Source organism: Rhinoraja longicauda, chromosome 20 (genome assembly GCF_053455715.1).
Source record: "Rhinoraja longicauda isolate Sanriku21f chromosome 20, sRhiLon1.1, whole genome shotgun sequence".
NCBI classification, from domain to species: domain Eukaryota; kingdom Metazoa; phylum Chordata; class Chondrichthyes; order Rajiformes; family Arhynchobatidae; genus Rhinoraja; species Rhinoraja longicauda.
Window position 1 is genome coordinate 38,750,847 of NC_135972.1, and position 9,889 is coordinate 38,760,735.

The 9,889-nt window shown below is 46.4% G+C and overlaps 1 protein-coding gene across 1 annotated transcript in view; it reads right to left on the bottom strand.

The window, feature by feature from the left end:
* LOC144603738 (suppressor of tumorigenicity 7 protein homolog) overlaps window positions 1-7,759 on the bottom strand; it is a 196,153-nt gene extending 188,394 nt beyond the window's left edge. The window contains exon 1 of the mRNA XM_078417435.1: window positions 7,706-7,759. The gene's annotated coding sequence lies outside the window, so the exon portion shown is untranslated. The remainder of the gene's footprint in view (window positions 1-7,705) is intronic.
* Window positions 7,760-9,889: the final 2,130 nt, after the last annotated feature.

The window sequence follows — 9,889 nt, forward strand, 5'->3', positions numbered from 1 at the left end:
ATGACTGAGATTATTACAGCAGCTGTCAGCCTCGTTTGACATGCGACAATTTCACAACACCATGGAAATACCTCTCATCAGTCGAATGTAAACATCTATTGCAGAAGGCAAGTCTGTGGACAGACTGTACCACTGAAGTATTTTGTTCTCCGCAGCAGAAACCTTGCCCTGCATGCTGTACCTTTAACAGGTACAGATAAACAGATTACCAAAGCTGATAAGGAAGTGGAAGAAAGTAGCGAACAGGAGAGGAATGCAAAGAAGAGCACAGCAGTTTTGCCAACTTTGCAAAACCTCTCATCAGTCGAATGTAAACGTCTATTGCAGAAGGCAAGTCTGTGGACAGACAGCACCACTGATGGAAATAAATCAAATCACTATATTGAATACAGGCCATATTAATAATAAACCACTCACTGCAAAACAAATGTCCCGACTGATTAAATGAACTTTGTTCTTAGTATTATATTTCTTTGGCACTGCTGTAAAGTTTAGAATGGTTGTCCAGAATGCACACTGCAATCCCACTGCATCCTAGCCACAGTCTGTTATGCAAATATTATTTTAAATCTCTTTACTTTATACCCCTTTTACAAACAGCATCTTTTTAACATAGAAGCAAATGCCAAATAGCTTCACAAAGGCACATCAGGATGAAACAAAATATTAGACAAACACAAAATACTGGAGTAACTCAGCGGGACAGGCAACATCTCTGGAGAGCAGGAATGGGCAACATTTTGGGTCGAGACCTTTCTTCAGACTGATCAGTCTGAACGTTTCGGTTTGTGACCTTTCTTCAGAATGATCAGTCTGAAGAAAGGGTCTCGACCCAAAACGTCACCCATTCCTTCTCTCCAGAGATGCTGCCTGTCCCGCTGAGTTACTCCAGCTTTTTGAGTCCATCTTCGATTTAAACCTTCTCTCCAGCTCTATGGCCACATTTTAACCCAGACTCGCACGATTCTACATTTTCTTTGAACCCCATCCCCTTTGATGTCTTGTTTTCACACCTTACCCTTCCTTATCTCTGTGTCTCCCTCTCCCCTGACTCTCAGTCTGAAGAAGGGTCTCGATCCGAAACATCACTCATTCCTTCTATCCACAAATGCTGCCTGTCCCGCTGAGTTACTCCAGCATTTTGTGTCTGTCTTCAGACTAATTTTTACTTTGGACATCACAATGGGGAAACATAAAGACCGGATAGTTATGAAAAATGTTCTGCAGGTGAATTATCTTCTGAATGCTGACACACTGTCGGTCAGAACACATAACGGAGGACTCACAAATGATACCACGTTCAAACAAGACCAAATTTCCTCCAAGATCGACACAAAATGCTGGAGTAACTCAGCGGGACAGACAGCATCTCTGGAGAGAAGGAATGGGTGACGTTTCGGGTCGACACCCTTCTTCAGAACAATGTCCTCTATTCGTCTACATCTGGCAATTTATCACTCACCAACTGAGAATCTGCTAGATATGGAGGGATAATATTACTTGCGATGTCAGTTTGCTTAAAACAGGAAGGATAATAGGGTCAGCATAAAGCATTTCACTTTCAAACATCAAAGGGTACAGATTCATAGGATGTCACTATCCCACTGGAAAGACAAGATGGACAATGTAGGCAAGAGGAGGGATACAGATGCTGCCTGACTGCATTTCTATCATTTCGCATTTTTAATTTCAGGTTTGTAATATTTGCAGTTTTCTGCTTTTTGATTATTGTTGTGCCCATAACCCTGTTTCCACAAACTGTGACCAAGCTCCATTTTTGCCCCATCGATTCCATACGCCCTTTAACTTTAGAACATAGAACATAGAACTGTACAGCGCAGGAACTGGCGCTTCTGCCCACTATGTCTGTGCTTGATGCCAAACCTAAGCTAATCTCACAAGCTACGTATCCCTCCATTCCCTCCCCATCTAAAAATCTCTTAGTTTAGTTAAGAGATACAGCGCATAAACAGGTCCTTCGGCCCACCGGGTCCGCGCCGACCAGCGATCCCAGTTTATTAACAGTATCCTACACCCACTGGGAACGGTTTTTACATTTGCCCAGCCAATTAACCTACAAACCTGCACGTCTTTGGAATGTAGGAGGAAACCGAAGATCTCGGAGAAAACCCACGCAGGTCACGGGGAGAACGCACAAACTCCGTACAGACAGCTGCTGTGGTCGGGCTGGAACCCGGGTCTCCGGCGCTGCATTCGCTGTAAGGCAGCAACTCTACCACTGCTGCATCACCATACTTAATTCTTAAATACCACTATCAAATCTGCCTCCACCACCACCCCTTGCTCCAGGCACCCACCACGCTCCTTGAAACAAACCTTCCCTGAAAGTCTCCTTTAAACATTGCTTCTTTCACCTTTACGTTATGTCCTCTAGTCTTTGACATTTCTACCCTGATTTGGAATATCTACCCTACTGATGCCTCTCCTAGTTCTTATACTTCTATCAGCTCTCCCCTCAGCCGCCTCTGACTCTCCAGAGAAAACCATTCAAATAAGTACAACCTCTCCTCATCGCCAATGCCCTCAAATCCAGGCAGAGGTCTGGTGTAGCTATTCTGCACACCCTTCAAAGCCCCACATCCTACAATGGGGCAGTCAGAACTGTACCCAAACTCCAAATACGGCTTCACCAACATCCTATAAACTACACCCTATCAGAAGGTTTAAATTTTCATTACAAACAGAAAATACTGGAAAATATTGGCATCAATGGCTGTATTGATCTATGGCTCTGTGACGATCAGGTCACAGTTTGCCTTTTCTACCTTGTATCTTTCTCTCCCTTTGTACCAAAATAAACGTTTAACCTACATTGATACACAGATACCCGTCTTTCTAATTTTTACACATCTTTGCCACTGTACAAGTCTACCCCTTGTCCTCATATTTTCACATGCACAGAGGATCAGCCTTGTGATGTTTCCTGCAACACATCTCACAACTTAAATGCTTCCTTTATGTCTGGCTGATACAAGGCCACAGGGTCGCAAGTGGCCACTCGGCCCATCAAGTCTACTCCGTCATTCAATCATGGCTGATCCATCTCCTCCTGCAAACCCTATTCTCCTGCATTCTCCCCAAAACCCCTTTATATATATCACGAAGTATCTTGATATATATCAGTCAGAGATTTGTAAACCTGTGGAATTCTCTGCCTCAGAAGTCAGTGGAGGCCAATTCTCTGGATGCTTTCAAGAGAGAGCAAGATAGAGCTCTTAAAGATAGCAGAGTCAGGGGGTATGGGGAGAAGGCAGGAACGGGATACTGATTGTGAATGATCAGCCATGATCACATTGAATGGCTGGCTCGAAGGGCTGAATGGCCTACTCCTGCACCTATTGTCTATCTTGGACAACTTTAGTTTTCGACTCTGCTGATTTCCAACCATTTGCTACCTACACTGTCCCTGTCAAGTCCAGCTCTCTGTTCTCTCTATTCATTGATTGTGAATCCTTTTTTCTGTTTTCATTGTGTATTGTCCTTCCTGTGCCACTCCATCATGGATATTTCTGCCAGTTCCCATGTTGTTCCTCAAATCCCTCGCCACTTCCTCAGACACAACTCACATGCTTTTCCTCCTTTTTTTCCTGAACTCGACCATTTCAGACATAACCTCTGCCAAATTTTAACTGCTAAATATTCAGAAACAACTATTTAAATCCTGAGCCATAAACCACAGGCAGTAAATTTCAAGCTGAAAATAGTAAATTTCAATCTACATCAAATTCAAATTTCAATCTACATCAAACTACATTTAAAACTGAGATGAGAAAAAACGTTTTCACCCAGAGAGTTGTGAATTTGTGGAATTCTCTGCCACAGAAGGCAGCGGAGGCCAATTCACTGGATGAATTTAAAAGAGAGTTAGATAGAGCTCTAGGGGCTAGCGGAATCAAGGAACATGGGGAGAAGACAGGCACAGGTTACTGATTGTGGATGATCAGCCATGATCACAATAAATGGTGGTGCTGGCTCGAAGCGCCAAATGGCCTCCTCCTGCACCTATTTTCTGTTTCTATCATAACTCACAATGGAGAGTTAAATGGCATGAGGCAATACAGGCAATACTTCATTACAAGACCATTCAATGGTGGTCTAATTTCACCTGGAGGTACATTGTCTGGATCACCAGATGATGAAACACACGAATCAGAATTTACTGTAAGTGCCCAGGGAGCTTGTGTCCTTTGCCTCACTGAAGGAAACGTTAAAAAGTTAAAGAACATAAGGTCACATCCGATTATTGGAGTCGGCTGCTTTGCAGAACATAACCCAGCACTCCTCACCGATTTCTGCTTTTACTAAAGGTACACAAGGTGGAGATCAATCACATAACAACGAGCTTCAGAACCTCTGCACAAATTCCAGATAATAGCGGCAGACGGAAGAGTGTGTTTAACAATAAACAGTGCGAGGCCTCGAAGGAATTCAAACACAGACAGAAATTAATTAAGGCATGCCCATGTGAATTGGAAAGGAAATGGCAATGAGTGAACAGTGTTTTCTCTGAGAAAAGAGGCAAGGCCTAGGGCTTTGAATGGGAGAATGCAGTTTTGGAGTTTCAAGGTGACTGAAGCATAACTGAGTGTTTTTGCAGTACATGGATCGAGGTGGCACAGGCTTTGCAGATGGAAATCAGTCATTTTGTTGCGTGCTATCCAGACAGCAGAAAAACAACACATGGTTACAATCGACACAATATGGACACAAAATGCTGGAGTAACTCAGCAGGACAGGCAGCATCTCTGGAGAGAAGGAATGGGCGACCTTTCGGATGGTGACCAGACTCACTCCTGGACTCCATCCTATCCCCCCTGGTCCAATCCCTCCCTATGTTCAAGACACCTCACACGCCTTTTGTCTTTTCAATGACTTCCGTTTTCCCGGCCCAACTCCCTCATCTTTACTAGAGTCTGAAGAAGGGTCTCGACCCGAAACGTCACCCACTCCTTGTCTCCAGAGATGCTGCCTGTCCCGCTGAGTTACTCCAGCATTTTGTGTCTATCTTCGGAGTACACCAGCATCTGCAGTTCCTTCCAACACATGATTACAATCGATCCGTTTACAGTGTATAGATACATGATAAGGGGATAATGTTTAGCGCAAGGTAAAGCCAGCAAAGTCCGATCAAGAAAAGTCCGAGGGTCACCAATGAGGTAGATAGTAGTTCAGCACTGCTGTAACATGGCGGGAAACACACAGCTCTAAACCAAACAAGACAACAAATGGCAAAATATGACATTGGGTCGGGTGAAAGGGATTTTGGTATTGGTTTATTGTCACGTGTACTGAGATATAGTAAAAACTTTGTTCTGCATGCCATCCGGGCAAAATCATATCACACGTGAGTGCAAAATGACACGGATGTTGGGGAGTTCCAAAAACAGTCTTTAATTGGAAGAAATATAGGAAAAAACTGTAGACGCTGGCTTAAATCGAAGGTAGACACAAAATGCTGGAGTAACTCAGCGGGACAGGCAGCATCTCGGGAGAGAAGGAATGGGTGACGTTTCAGGTCGAGACCTCGACCCGAAACGTCACCCATTCCTTCCCTCCCGAGATGCTGCCTGTCCGGCTGAGTTACTCCAGCATTCTGTGTCTATGCTTGGAAGTGCAAGGTGTGAAAACACAGATTCAAAGCAGACGATGATAAGGAAATGTAGAATAGTTCATTGTTAGTTGAGGGGAAGGTGACAAGGAGGCATACAATCAGTCTGAAGAAGGGTCTTAACCCAAACGTCACCGAAACTTCACCTCTCCAGAGATGTGGCCTGTCCTGCTGAGTTGCTCCAGCATTTTGTGTCTAATTATGTAATTCTTAAGCATGAAAAATAAAATCACTCCAGGTTCAATATGCAGTACAAAATCCAAATTTGAATCTAAAATCTGGAACCTGGATCTTAAAATAAATGTGTAGGAGGAACAGCACCTCATATTTCGCTTGGGTCGTTTACACCCCAGCGGTATGAACATTGGATTCTCTAACTTCAGATCGCCCTTGCTTTCCTGCTCTATCCCCTCCCCCTTCCCAGTTCTCCCACTAGACTTACTGTCTCCGACTACATTCTATCTTTGTCCCACCCCCTCCCCTGTCATCAGTCTGAAGAAGGGTCTTGACCCGAAACGTCACAATTCCTTCTCTCCAGAGATGCCGCCTGACCCACTGAGTTACTCCAGCATTTTGTGTCTATCTTAAAATAAATGTTCTCTGCAGAATAAAGCTATTTTTGACATAAGTAAAAGTAAACGTCAAGGATCAAACCTGCCAGAACTTCCACAAAAAATCCCTACGACACGCAAACGCCCACCTTCTCCCTCCACCAAGCCATTTAGCTTCTGCTTTTCAAATCCGCCACTAATCCTCACAAACCTGGAAGCCGATTAGTTTGTTCTAACCACCCAAAGTAATAAAATCTCTTGAGATACTTCATTAGGTATTGCGAGCTGACAAATTTGTAAACCTATTTAGACACCCATCTTCCTAACTCAGAATGATGCTCAGGAAAACTAGACTAGGCTATTTAGTTGGAGCATTTTCTATTGGTCAGCTAAATTATCCTAATCTGTACCTCAAACCCATTTGGACACTAAATGCTGGAGTAACTCAGCGGGACAGGCAGCATCTCTGGAGAGAAGGAATGGGTGACGTTTCAGGTCGAGACCCTTCCTCAAACCCATTTACTAGCCTTCATTCCACATCCCTCTGTTTCATGACTTGACAAACACACGCTGCACATTTCAAATGACCTGGGATCGACAAATACTGACCAAGGAAAAATGACAAGAAAGATACTTGAAAACAAGACTGAAAACGGTCCACTTTAAAAGAATGGAGTAACAAGCAAAATAGTGTCAGGGAATGAAATGCAAAAGGCAGAGTTGAGACGGTACAAGGTATTTCAATAGATGGCAGAGTGGAAGCATGTGGTGATGACATGAAAGAACTTGTACAGTGGATGGAGAGGCTAAAGAAGACCCTAAACTGCATGATGCACTTGGAGTCATAAGGAAAGCAGGGTCATTAGGGTCTACTTAAATGATGGCTGCAATCGGAATGGAACACGCTGAGAACAGGAAACAATAAGTGTGCATTTTGTGACACAATACACAAGCCGCAGTGTGTCAGATGAATTAGGATTTGTGATTGGCAGAACTTCAGTCAAGAGTGCAAATAAAATGGAGAGGGGAGCAGTGAATCTGGGTAGAAAGTAAAGGCAGGACAACGTCACAGAACGGGATTTGGCGATGGACTGGATATGACTTTTGAAGTTAAGTTGTTATTGAACAAGACATTGGGGTCTTGGACCATCTGATATCGGCTGAGTGAGCAGCCGTGGCAGAATAATGAACCGTCTGAACCATGGGTAGACACAAAAAGCTGGAGTAACTCAGCGGGACAGGCAGCATCTCTGGAGAGAAGGAATGAGTGACGTTTCGGGTCGAGGCCCTTCTTCGGACTGTACCATATAATGCTTCCAGTAATTATGTAATCATGTACGTATAATTTGCCATTCCACATAAACTTCACAGGAAATCCTCTAATGTGTCTTAATCGCTGAACATTTTTTTGACTGTTATGTATCCCTTTGCCAATGTGGGAGTGGAACATGAAGTTTACTAATTGGTTGCTTTTTCATAAATATCAAATTTAGGCCTATCAAAACTTTTAGTCACATGGGCTTACCTTCTGCTGTACTCCCAGTCCTGCAGTTTATCACAAGGATTCAGGTTCTGATATTTTGCAATCCTAGTTATGTAAAATATCAATGGGGAACGACTCCAGTTAATTGGGCTTGCACAGAACCTCAGCAACAGTCAGCATTGCTCAAACACGCATGACCTCAGGCCCAATGTCAGGGAGCAAATGAGGTGCAACTTGAAACGCAATAACCTCTGTCAGATGGAGAAAGTAACATGACTGGCAAAAAGCACAAAGCTAAGAAAAAATGTACTGTCAACAAAAGAAAACATGTGCAAAAGACCAAACATGAAAAGGTTGGGCCTGCATAGATGCAGAGGGGGAATTGTAGAAATGGAGATTAAAAAAGAACAACTAACAGAAATTACTGTTTTATAGTAAATAAAGTCAAAGATCAGGAAGAACATTGCCTTACAAATCTATTTGGAACAGCCTGCTATCTTTGCAAGTTTTGAAAATCAACTCCAGTCCACCACAAAATTTACCAAAATTATTAGCATGAAATTATACAGAACAAATTAATTTTAAAATCCATATTATTTCAAACCAAGCTTCAATCAACCCTGAACTTAGCAGCAAGTATTTAAAGGTAGTAATCAGAAAGAACACGGGTTTTCAGTGGACCATCACCAAAACGTCACCCATTCCTTCTCTCCAGAGATGCTGCCTGTCCCACTGTTACTCCAGCATTTTGTGGATGGTGATGGGAAGGATGAATGGAGAGTGAGGATGACTGGGCAGGGGAGCTTTGAGGAAGTGGGGCAATTGGTTGCAGAGGTGAATGACCGGTGGGAGAGTGTAGGTTTTGGGAAGGGTTAGGGAGAAGCCAAAAGAGTTGTACCATGGGTATACTGACTGTGGAGGATCAAGTATACCGGAACATTGAGTGTTTGCAGTGGTGATGGTGAACAGTGAGTGCACCAGGTTGTTGCGTGGTTGGGTGAGCACAGTATAACACGGGGACCCTGGTTTGGTGGTGGGTTCAGGAGTGTGCACGGGGTGGGAGCAGGGTGGGGATGGCAGAGGTGGGCACGGTGCTGAGATGGAGGCATGGGAAGCCGTTGGGTACAGTGGGAAGGTACGAGACCTTGCAGATGGCTCCACTGGGGGGTGTACTGGGGAGGGGGAGGTACCACAGAGTCCCTCCTTAAAGGGTGGGTGGACATGAGGACCTGGAGTGGAGGCGAGAAGGACGTGGTCCCTTGTTTGGTGGGGATGGGGTAGAGGAAAGACACTGGGATTCTTACCCAAGGCGTGAATTGCCGCTGGGGGAGGGAGGGGGGGGGGGTGAGTTGGTGTGAACCCTAGTTGTGATACAGGGGGCAGTTTTCTTGTTGGGAAATGGGGACGGTGTGGGAAACTTACTATGGGATGGGACCAGTTAGACCCTACTGAGGAGGGGGTCTAGTAGACCATTGAGCCCCGGGACCTCGCTGAGGAACGGGAAGGTGTTGCTCTGCACAGCCCTGGTTTTTAGCAGTTATTTTTAATGCAAAATGTCATAGTAGTGCTGTGGTCGAGGGGGAGGGCAGGAGGGGGGGGCAGGGGAGGAGGGGGGGTGGGCTGGAGTAGGGGGGCGAGGGGCTGAGTGTGGGGGAGAGGGGGTGGAGGGGGAGAGGGAGGGGGAGAGGGGGTGGAGGGGGAGAGGGAGGGGGAGAGGGGGTGGGAGAGGGGCTGGAGGGAGGGAGGCTGGAGGGGGAGAGGGGCTGGAGGGGGAGAGGGGCTGGAGGGGGGAGAGGGAGGGGAGGGGGAGAGGGGTGGAGAGGGGGAGAGGGGGAGAGGGGGAGAGGGGGTGGGGAGGGGGAGGGTGGGGGAGGATGGAGTGGGGGAGGGGAGGTGAGGGAGGGGGAGGGGAGGTGAGGGAGGGGGAGGGGAGGTGAGGGAGGGGGAGGGGAGGTGAGGGAGGAGGAGGAGGGAGGGAGGGGGAGGGAGGGGGGGGGAGGAGGGAGGAGGGAGGATGGGGGGAGGGGGGGTGAGGGAGTGAGGGAGGGGGAGGGGTGAGGGGAGGGGTGAGGGGGGAGGGGAGGGGTGAGGTGAGGGGGGAGGGGTGAGGGGGTGAGGGGGGAGGGGTGAGGGGGGAGGGGGGAGGGGTGAGGGGGGAGGGGTGAGGAGGAGGGGGGGAGGGGTGAGGGGGTGAGGGGGGAGGGGTGAGGGGGTGAGGGGTGTGAG